This window comes from Coccinella septempunctata, chromosome 1, assembly GCF_907165205.1.
Source record: "Coccinella septempunctata chromosome 1, icCocSept1.1, whole genome shotgun sequence".
Lineage (NCBI taxonomy): Eukaryota > Metazoa > Arthropoda > Insecta > Coleoptera > Coccinellidae > Coccinella > Coccinella septempunctata.
This window is the reverse complement of record NC_058189.1, coordinates 4,249,807-4,262,045: the sequence shown is the minus strand read 5'-3', so window position 1 is coordinate 4,262,045 and position 12,239 is coordinate 4,249,807.

Genomic DNA, 12,239 nt, shown 5'->3' with positions numbered 1-12,239 from the left:
CCTCTTCAAACACTTCATCAAAAACTAGTTTACAACCTTGCAAGCCTTCAGCCAGAATTCCCAAGCTTTCTATTCCAACATTTTCAGGCAATTTTCGAGATTGGCCTAGCTTTTTCGACTTATTCAAGAGCATCATTCATGAAAATACTGATTTGTCTGATGTTGAAAAGTTTCGTTATCTTTTAACATCCCTTAGTCACGAACCTTTAGCACTTATTAAAGGCATTCCTCTCATTGATGCAAATTATAAAATTGCATACGAAATTTTAGAGAAAAGATACCAAAATAAAAGAATACTTGCCAGTCAGTATTATAATGATATTTTCAATGCCCAACCAGTACAGAAACCGACATCTGTGAAATTAAGACATCTTTTAAATATATTTACGGAAAATGTTGCCGCTTTACGTGTTCTCGATTTCCCTGTCGATCATTGGGATTTCTTATTATTTAATATGCTTATGAACAAATTAGATGTTAAAACACGTACTGACTTCGAGTTAGAAAATAGTGTAAATCATGAGATTCCTACTTATCGACAGTTGGTTACCTTTTTAGAGAGACAATGTACAGCTTTGGAATCTGTACAATTCACTACTTCCAATTTGCAATATGCAAACAGTGGGATCCCTCAGCGGGTTTCCCGAGCCCCTAGTAGAGGGCCTGTGGCTAGCTTCGTTGCTTCCGAGTCCCAGCCTGGTCCATCTGGCCAAAGCACTAAGTGTTTTTTATGTTCGTCTTCTCATCCCTTATACAAATGTCAATCATTTCTAGCCAAAACTCCCCAAGAACGTTTTTCTTTGGTCAAACAACATAATCTATGCGTTAATTGTTTGATTTCTCCTCATTCTGTCAGAAATTGTAGTTCTAGTCATAAATGTAGAATTTGCAAATTACCACATCATACTACTCTGCATTTCGATAAATCATCAAAAGGTTCAAGTCCTTCACTTCAGCCATCCAATCAGAGTGAACCCGTCAACTCGGTGGGGGAAACTCAATCTATTGTTCCAACATCTCTCGTCAGTACAAACTCTTCTACGGCTTCAACATTAACAACGATTTTATTATCTACTTGTGTGATACATGTTAAGGATTTCAACGGAAATTTCCAGAAAATTCGCATACTTTTGGATACAGGGTCTATGGCAAACTTTATTTCCGACACTTGTGTTAGACGTTTAGGACTTCCTCGAAGAAGGATATCAATACCTGTGGAAGGGCTAAATGGGATGACATCATCCACCACTCAGGGTACAACTTCTTGCCTTATCAAGCCCTGTGATCAGTCTGGTCCAACTTTCTCTCTTGAAGCCATTATCATACCCAAGGTTTGTTCGAACCAACCCAAATTTCATATTAATCCTCGAGATTTGACTCATATTCATGGGCTCAAATTAGCGGACCCTAAATTTTATCAACCAGGTCCTATAGATATGCTTATAGGAGCTGAGTTAGTTCCTTTCCTTTTGAGGTCCAAACGAATTTTTGGTGGACCCAATCAACCGGTAGCCTTGGAGACCATCTATGGATACGTTCTTCAAGGACGAACCTCTACATCTCCTCAAAAATGCCATTTGACATCTCTTCATTCGTCTGTGGATTTAAATGTGGATCATATTTTGCGAAGGTTTTGGGAGGTCGAAAATGTCCCTCAACCTCCTTGTGTATCACCTGAGGATGAAATTTGCGAGAAAATTTATTCTTCCTTGACTTTTCGGGAGCCTACAGGCAGATTCTCAGTTCCTCTTCCTTTCCGAATACAGAATCCGTCTTTCTGTGATACTTACACTCAGGCCTATAGAAGATTTTGTATGCTTGAAAATCGATTCCTGAAAAATCCAAACCTCAAAGGAAAATACGTGGAATTCATGACAGATTATATCAACAGAGAGCATATGAGTCCAGTCCCAACATCAGAATTTAAATCCCCTACTTCATACTATATTTCACATCATGCAATTTTCAAAGAACAAATTGAAAATTCTTCCGTTATTTACAAAATTCGAGTAGTATTCGACGCCAGTTTACGTGACGTTCAAGGTGTTTCTCTGAATGATACTCTGTATACTGGACCCAAGCTTCAAAAAGATATATCTTGTCTCCTACTTAATTTTCGCTACTTTCGTTACTGCTTTACTTGCGATATCAAACAAATGTACCGCCAAATCAATGTAAATAAAGAGTTTTGGCAATTTCAGAAAATAATTTGGCGATCTGATCCTTCTGAGCCTTTAAGGGAATATTATTTACGAACAGTCACTTACGGTGTTTCGTGTTCACCGTATCTTGCTTTGAAAACGTTACAGGAGTTAGCCAAGTCCGAAAAGGCACGCTTTCCCAAAGCAGCCAAAGCCTTAGAAGAGAATTTTTATATTGATGACGGGCTCCTCGGTAGCGATTCCGTCGAAGATACTCGCGCTCTTCAATTGGAGCTCATTAATCTTTTAAGAGAAGGTGGTTTCGAACTGGGCAAATGGGCCGGTAATCATCCCAGTCTTATTCAAGATTTTGGGTCCGATGTGTTGACCGACTGCACATTCGATAAAGATGAACCTTCTTTCATCAAAGTCCTAGGTCTTAAATGGAATCCCAAGGCGGATGTATTTTCATATTCATACTATCCTCTCAACAAAACCTGTAGCAAACGGTCGATTCTTTCCGAGGTTAGTAGAATATTTGACCCTTTGGGTTTCGTTTCTCCATGCTTGCTGCTTGCAAAGCAGCTTCTCCAAAAGTTGTGGCAATCCCACGTATCTTGGGACGAAGAGCTTCCTGAACACATACAGCGAGTGTGGCAACAATTCAAGGTAGAACTACCCGGTCTCGGTAATATAAAGATACCACGATACTTTGGCTTCGATAGGACTTCTGAAGTACAAATTCACGGTTTTTGTGATGCGTCCGAAATTGGCTATGCCAGTGTGGTATATCTCAGGTTCTGGAATTCCAATAGTTTTTAAACCACCCTTGTTTGCGCCAAATGTAGAGTATCTCCTCTGAAAACTCAATCAATCGCAAGATTGGAACTCCTAGCAGCTCTTTTACTTGCTAATCTCATAGCATTCGTGATAGAAAGTTTCAAAGGCATATTCACTTTCAATGACATATATGTCTGGTCAGATTCCATGATTGTTCTCACTTGGGTTACTTCGTCTCCGCATAGATGGAAAACATTTATTGCCAATCGCGTGAGACATATCCAAGAAATAATCTCCATTTCATCTTGGCATCATGTGCCTTCCCATCTGAACCCGGCAGATTGTGCAAGTCGTGGTTTATCACCGGCGCAACTTTCGCAGTTTTCCCTGTGGTGGGATGGTCCAGAATTTTTGTTGAAATCTGAAGAGCATTGGCCTACTCAGAATAACTTTCATTCTTCAAATGGTGTTGAAATTCCGGAAGAAAGAGCGCCCACTGTTTTGTTGTCAAAACTCATTACCACGGAAAATGTTATTCTCTGTTTGCTTTCAAGATTCTCATCTCTTCCAAAAATACAGAGAATAACAGCATATATTTTGCGCTTTGTATCAAACGGATTGAAAAGGAATGATATCTCAATGTTTAACCTTTCTATTAGTCCTCAAGAAAGTGATAATGCGCTAAAGTATCTCATTAGGGTGGTTCAGAATGATGTTTTCGCCGAAATTAGGCTGAAGATTAAACAAAATGAGGTTTTACCAAAACCAATACGCAAGCTTGCTCCATTCATTGATCAATATGGTCTTTTAAGAGTTGGGGGACGATTGCAAAAATCACCATTTTCGTTCGACGTTAAGCATCCTTTACTTTTACCTAAAGTCCATAGACTCACGGATCTAATTATTGAATGGACTCATCAAACTTCTTTACACCCGGGCTTAAAGACAATGCAGTATTTATTACTTCAACGCTTCTGGATTCTTTCCCCTAGAAGTGCGATTTACAGATGTTTGTCAAAATGCATTCGTTGTTTTCGATGCAAACCCAAATCCTATAATCCATTCATGGGAAATTTACCGAGTGTAAGAGTAACTCCCTTACGCGCTTTCACCTCAGTTTGTCTCGACTTTGCCGGACCTTTTCCCTTACTGATGAGTAAGACTAGAGGTGCAAAAACGTACAAGGGCTACGTTTGTGTTTTCGTGTGTTGTAGCACAAGAGCCATTCATTTCGAGGTAACTTCCGACCTCAGTTCCGATACATTTTTGGCGGCATTTAGGAGATTCATATCTCGACGCGGACAATGTTTGTCAATTAGAAGTGATCAAGGCACCAATTTTAAAGGAGCTTATAATGAAATGATCAACCTAGCTCAAGTCACTGCTGAAACCCTCTCAATTACTTGGGATTTCAACCCACCAAGCGCACCACACTTTAACGGCTTAGCTGAAGCTGCGGTAAAATCTTTCAAAACCCACTTTTATAAGGTCATCGGTACCCAAGTTTTGAGTTATGAAGAATTTTACACCCTTATGACTCAGATAGAGGCTGTGTTGAATTCTCGCCCTCTTTGTGCGGTTAGCACAGACCCAAATGACCTCCAAGCTCTAACCCCAGGTCATTTTTTGGTTTTTGAGCCACTGGTCAGCTCCATTCCAAATCCTGACCTGAGCTCTTTAAATATAAATCGACTAAATCGTTGGCAGTTAATCCAACGCATTCAAGGCGATTTTTGGAAAAGGTGGTCCAGAGAATATATTCATTCGCTCCAAGAAAGATCAAAATGGTCTACATCCAACCCCTCACTTAATGAAAATTCGTTGGTTCTGATAAAAGACGACCAACAACCTCCTCTTCGTTGGCCTTTGGCCCGAATCATGAAATTACATCATGGTGATGATGGTGTTGCACGGGTTGTTACACTGAAAACAGCGTCCGGCGGCACTATGCAGCGTCCAGTGGTCAAAGTATGTCCACTGCCTGTTCATTAATCTGGACATTCCTTTATTTCTGAAAAATTAGTTATTTTTCATTATTTATTTCGTGATTGTATTCATTTTTCGTTGAATTTGGGATAAAAACATTCGTTTTTGGTGGGGGAGAATGTTTGGGAATCTAAATTTCCTAATTCATAAAACTATCAATAAAATTTTGTTATTTGTTTTTATGGGCCAAATTAAATTAAGAAGTATTTGTTTTCCGTCAATAATTTTCGAATTTCGCGGTGATTGCAAGTTACACCACGAAAACATCCGCAACTGCTGTTTTTTCGGACATATGTGGAATCAGTATTGTTCTTACGGCCGAACTAGAGAGTACTCTCGCTCGATAAATTATTATTAACCCTCAACTGCTATCGTTGGGGTCAAATTTGACCCCACTCGTCATTAATCGTGTATAATCGTATGAACGCATCGCTGTAGATTCTTCCGCCTCTAGGTATTCTCAGTACTCACTGTGCCTGTGCCGATAGTGAGTGCATCTTATTCTCGACTGCACTAGTTTACGCGATCTGATTGTCTTGGGGTCAGTTTGTACCCCACCACAGTACTCACGCGAAAAATTTCGGGCTTCTTGATATATTGAAAAATTACTTCTTCATAATTGAAGATGGCAAATTCAGATAGTATAGTGGTAGAAGGAAAACTCATGATTGCTGAGCAGGTCATGTCTTATTTGAGCGAATTGGATACGGATTTTCATAGTGATGAAGAAATTTTTCATGAGGATGACCGTATGAGCGACGCAGAAAGTCAACATAGCATTCATGATACTGATTCGAATATTTCTGAGACAGAATCCGAAGACAATATTGAGACACATAGTCGAAATACAAATTACTTTCATGGAAAAAATAATTTCCATGCATTGCATTGAGTGCAATACGTATTTTAGAGCATCCGAAATTTTGATCCCCAAAAGTTAGGCGGCAGTTTTTTTTTAATGCAATATAATGCAATTTTTTTACTTTTCAGTACTAATCTTACTCCTCATAAGCTGAACACCAGCAATAGTTTTCACCAAAGAAATCAATAATGTTGTAGAGGATAGCTGTAAATGAAGCCTTACATTGCAGCAATTTTTTTTTTTATTATTTGAGTAATCGTTGTTTTCTTTTCGAAATGTTCAAATTATTTGATGAATAAATGTTTATTTCACTTCAGCAGACTTTGAACTTCACTCAATAAACAAAAAACTATCAAATATAGACAATTTTCATGGGTAGACATAGTTCAAAGTTTTGGGGTCAGAATTTACCCCACCATATAAGAATCGTTATATGAAATGACGATAGCAGTTGAGGGTTAATATTTACTACGACAATCAGAAAATACGATCCATTGCTGTGATCCATAGCTACACGACTCCGAACATCCAGGAATCAAGAAAATAACGAGGTAAGCAGTTGCCCTATTTTTTTTCTCTTCGAGGTGTACTTGCTCGTATATTGTTTCATAATTATTCTCTTTCTTTTTTTTTTTTAACCAGCATTCATTCCTACGTTGACAATCCGTATGATACAAAAGAACCAAGATAAAAACCTCAGCAAAAATTTGTCCTCATAAAATTGTAGTTATATTGAATGTATTCGCATGAACTATTTATTTTATCGGATCGGCCCTTTCATTGTGATAAATTTTCTTGTCCCCTGGTCCATCTTGAAATCATATCTGAAACAGAAAAAAGATGAGAATGACGATAGAGAAAGCTTAGTGAATTTAACATAGTAATAAAGTGATTCATGTAAAATTTGAATGAGTAGAAATTAAGAGATCAAAAATAGCTCAAGCTACCTAATCACAACGAGTATCAGAATATATGAAAATAATATTCAACATACGAGGATGTATTGATATCTAGTTAGCCTAGACCAGTTCCATGCAGAAAAACAAGTTGTCAACCGAAAAAATTAGGTTTATTTGGTTTAAACTGTCAAAATATAGTTATTAGACAAAGATGATAATATCTTTAAAACTGTCGTTGTCGCTTCAACCGGAAATTCAAGTCGGCCATATTGTTTGGTTGTATCGTAGACCACAGAAGAGCGAGTTTCACCTCCCCTGCTGGTAGCCATCTAAAAAAAAGTTATTGCCCATTCATAATGAACGTAAGCTGTAATTCGAACGTAATTCTAGAGTAAAAAGTAAAGTCGAAGCATAGGGTTTTATATGCAAGTGTTCACAATACGAAACACAATTTTTGCGTTCACCGGGCGTAGTAACTCTAAAGTAACTCATACCAAAGAGTTCCTCTTTGTTCATACGTAACTCAGAAGCAACTCAAACTCTCTTTTTTTTGGAGTTCACTGGCTGCAACGCATACATGGTGTTGCAACGCGGTAAAGAATGACTGAACCAATGCTCTCTCTTTTTGAAATGAAAATATACATTTTGGGAGCCTCCCTTCGTTTAGATTTTCAACTTGAAAATGGCAATTTTCAATCTGCGATAGGTATCTCCTGTTATATTCGTCTGATCCAATTGGGATTTCCGGTTTTACAATCAGCATTGCCAAGGTCAAAGCTTCCCTCTAGAACGAAAACTCGCGATATCGAAAATCGATATCTTCTCCTTCTCCAGTTTCAGATATTAGAAAGTTTGGTATAAAAATATAAGTTTTCGAATACGCCGAATCTATTACGAGAAATTTCGAAAGCCTATCTCACTTCGTTCAGATTTTCATCTCGAAATGACATTTGTTTTTCAAAAATTGCAAATTTCACTTAAGAATTCGTCGAGACCGAATTGTTGCGCAAATATTAATGAAATCTTGAGATTTATTAGAAGAAGAGTTGCTTTTTCGGAATATGTATCACGATCAGATGTGCGATAAGTTGGGCTACTCGAAAGTTGACCTTCGAAAAATACCAAAAAAGTTGGGTTCAGTTAAAACTTCCTCAAGACCGAACAGTTGTGGCGAGGTGGATGAAATCCTCAGATTTTTCAGTAAAAGAGTTGCCCTTCCAGAATAAGTATTACGTTCAGGTCTACGATAATTTTTCTAGAAGATAATCATCTCGAAATATAACCTTCGAAAAATTCCAAAAAAGTTGGGTTCAGTTAAAACTCCCTCAAGATCGAACGGTTGCGCCGAGGTGGATGAAATCCTCAGATTTCTCAGTAAAAGAGTTGCCCTTTCAGAATAAGTATTACGTTCAGGTCTACGATAATTTTTCTAGAAGATAATCATCTCGAAATATAACCTTCGAAAAATTCCAAAAAAGTTGGGTTCAGTTAAAACTTCCTCAAGACCGAACAGTTGTGGCGAGGTGGATGAAATCCTCAGATTTTTCAGTAAAAGAGTTGCCCTTTCAGAATAAGTATTACGTTCAGGTCTACGATAATTTTTCTAGAAGATAATCATCTCGAAATATAACCTTCGAAAAATTCCAAAAAAGTTGGGTTCAGTTAAAACTTCCTCAAGACCGAACAGTTGTGGCGAGGTGGATGAAATCCTCAGATTTTTCAGTAAAAGAGTTGCCCTTCCAGAATAAGTATTACGTTCAGGTCTACGATAATTTTTCTAGAAGATAATCATCTCGAAATATAACCTTCGAAAAATTCCAAAAAAGTTGGGTTCAGTTAAAACTCCCTCAAGATCGAACGGTTGCGCCGAGGTGGATGAAATCCTCAGATTTCTCAGTAAAAGAGTTGCCCTTTCAGAATAAGTATTACGTTCAGGTCTACGATAATTTTTCTAGAAGATAATCATCTCGAAATATAACCTTCGAAAAATTCCAAAAAAGTTGGGTTCAGTTAAAACTTCCTCAAGACCGAACAGTTGTGGCGAGGTGGATGAAATCCTCAGATTTTTCAGTAAAAGAGTTGCCCTTCCAGAATAAGTATTACGTTCAGGTCTACGATAATTTTTCTAGAAGATAATCATCTCGAAATATAACCTTCGAAAAATTCCAAAAAAGTTGGGTTCAGTTAAAACTCCCTCAAGATCGAACGGTTGCGCCGAGGTGGATGAAATCCTCAGATTTCTCAGTAAAAGAGTTGCCCTTTCAGAATAAGTATTACGTTCAGGTCTACGATAATTTTTCTAGAAGATAATCATCTCGAAATATAACCTTCGAAAAATTCCAAAAAAGTTGGGTTCAGTTAAAACTTCCTCAAGACCGAACAGTTGTGGCGAGGTGGATGAAATCCTCAGATTTTTCAGTAAAAGAGTTGCCCTTTCAGAATAAGTATTACGTTCAGGTCTACGATAATTTTTCTAGAAGATAATCATCTCGAAATATAACCTTCGAAAAATTCCAAAAAAGTTGGGTTCAGTTAAAACTTCCTCAAGACCGAACAGTTGTGGCGAGGTGGATGAAATCCTCAGATTTTTCAGTAAAAGAGTTGCCCTTCCAGAATAAGTATTACGTTCAGGTCTACGATAATTTTTCTGGAAGATAATCATCTCGAAATATAACCTTCGAAAAATTCCAAAAAAGTTGGGTTCAGTTAAAACTCCCTCAAGATCGAACGGTTGCGCCGAGGTGGATGAAATCCTCAGATTTCTCAGTAAAAGAGTTGCCCTTTCAGAATAAGTATTACGTTCAGGTCTACGATAATTTTTCTAGAAGATAATCATCTCGAAATATAACCTTCGAAAAATTCCAAAAAAGTTGGGTTCAGTTAAAACTTCCTCAAGATCGAACGGTTGCGCCGAGGTGGATGAAATCCTCAGATTTATCAGTAAAAAAGTTGCCCTTTCAGAATAAGTATTACGTTCAGGTCTACGATAGTTTTTCTAGAAGATAATCATCTCGAAATATAACCTTCGAAAAATTCCAAAAAAGTTGGGTTCAGTTAAAACTCCCTCAAGATCGAACGGTTGCGCCGAGGTGGATGAAATCCTCAGATTTCTCAGTAAAAGAGTTGCCCTTTCAGAATAAGTATTACGTTCAGGTCTACGATAATTTTTCTAGAAGATAATCATCTCGAAATATAACCTTCGAAAAATTCCAAAAAAGTTGGGTTCAGTTAAAACTTCCTCAAGATAGAACGGTTGTGCCGAGGTGGATGAAATTCTCAGATTTATTACTAAAAGAGTTGCTATTTCAGAATAACTATTACGTTTAGATCTACGATAATTTTTCTGGAAGATAATTGTCTCGAAGGTAACCTTCGAAAAATTCCAAAAAAGTTGGGTTCAGTTAAAACTTCCTCAAGATCGAACGGTTGCGCCGAGGTGGATGAAATCCTCAGATTTATCAGTAAAAAAGTTGCCCTTTCAGAATAAGTATTACGTTCAGGTCTACGATAGTTTTTATAGAAGATAATCATCTCGAAATATAACCTTCGAAAAATTCCAAAAAAGTTGGGTTCAGTTAAAACTTCCTCAAGATAGAACGGTTGCGCCGAGGTGGATGAAATTCTCAGATTTATTACTAAAAGAGTTGTTCTTTCAGAATAACTTTCACGTTTAGATCTACGATAATTTTTCTGGAAGATAATTGTCTCGAAGTTAACCTTCGAAAAATTCCAAAAAAGTTGGGTTCAGTTAAAACTTCCTCAAGATCGAACGGTTGCGCCGAGGTGGATGAAATCCTCAGATTTATCAGTAAAAAAGTTGCCCTTTCAGAATAAGTATTACGTTCAGGTCTACGATAGTTTTTCTAGAAGATAATCATCTCGAAATATAACCTTCGAAAAATTCCAAAAAAGTTGGGTTCAGTTAAAACTTCCTCAAGATAGAACGGTTGCGCCGAGGTGGATGAAATTCTCAGAATTATTACTAAAAGAGTTGCTCTTTCAGAATAACTTTTACGTTTAGATCTACGATAATTTTTCTGGAAGATAATTGTCTCGAAGGTAACCTTCGAAAAATTCCAAAAAAGTTGGGTTCAGTTAAAACTTCCTCAAGATCGAACGGTTGCGCCGAGGTGGATGAAATCCTCAGATTTATCAGTAAAAAATTTGCCCTTTCAGAATAAGTATTACGTTCAGGTCTACGATAGTTTTTCTAGAAGATAATCATCTCGAAATATAACCTTCGAAAAATTCCAAAAAAGTTGGGTTCAGTTAAAACTTCCTCAAGATAGAACGGTTGCGCCGAGGTGGATGAAATTCTCAGATTTATTACTAGACGAGTAGTTCTTTCAGAATCTGTATCGCGTTCAGATCTACGATAATTTTCCTGAAAGATAAATTACCCTAAATATGACGTTTGAAAAATTCCCAAAAAGTTGGGTTCGGTTGAAACTTCCTCAAGACCGACCGGTTGTGCCGAACCAGAGTGTCGCCATTCCATCGACTGTTGCTTTGTTTCTGGATCGTAGAAATGTACTCAAGTCTCATCCATAGTAACAATTCGGTTTAAGAACTTTACATCGTTTTCAAATCGAGCACAGATCGAACGCGATGCTTCTACCCTTGCACGCTTTTGGTCAACATTCAAACTTTTGGGGATCCATTTTGCAGCAATTTTTCTCATGTCCAAATTGACGTGTACTATATGATGAACGCGACCGTATGAAATATTCAGTGCTTCAGATATCCGTTTTAGCCCAATTCGACGGTCTGATAAAATCATGTCATGAACTGCATCGATATTTTCGGGGACTGACACAGAAACTGGCCTTACCGATCGATCATCATCTTTTGATGCCACCAGTCCAATTTTTCACGTTCGCATACGAAGTACGTTGATCACCAAGGGTATTAAGCATATCTTCGTAAATCTGCTTACCTCTTAACCCTTTTAAATACAGGTACTTGATGATGGTTCAATACTCCAATTCTTCGATTTTCACAATTTCGGTGGACATCTTCTTTCTTTCAATTTACTGCGTAACTCTGGTTTACACTTTTGACCTCAAACTTCACACTGACACTTCTAATGAGTTATTGTTCGTTGCTATGGTAACGCAATATCTTTTTATGCATGGAACTGGTCTAGGCTAACTAGATATCAATACATCCTCGTACGTGACGTGTCCTTCCTTACAGGACGTTAAGATCTTTCACACTAACAATAATAACATTGACTAAACAAAGCGTAAAGCGTCACATAACCATACTAGTAGAATTTACATCCCGCTGCCAACCCTGAGGCAAAAACTGAATGTTTTGCAATATAGGTAGGTACATATTTGCATGTTAGCTTCATAGCTGTGTAAGTTATTGCCATATGCAGTCACCGCGCGACCTCCTGGGTCAAGGCAGGTGCCATAAGTCGGGTACCATCATAGCAGGAGCGATAAATAGATTGTCGAGGATCCGACCGGAAGGGTTCCTTGTGATTAGAGCACCTGCTAAAAAGGTCGGCGCATGAGTAAAAGTTGAGCAGGTTAGTGGAGTAAATTGAAGAGACGGACGGACGGT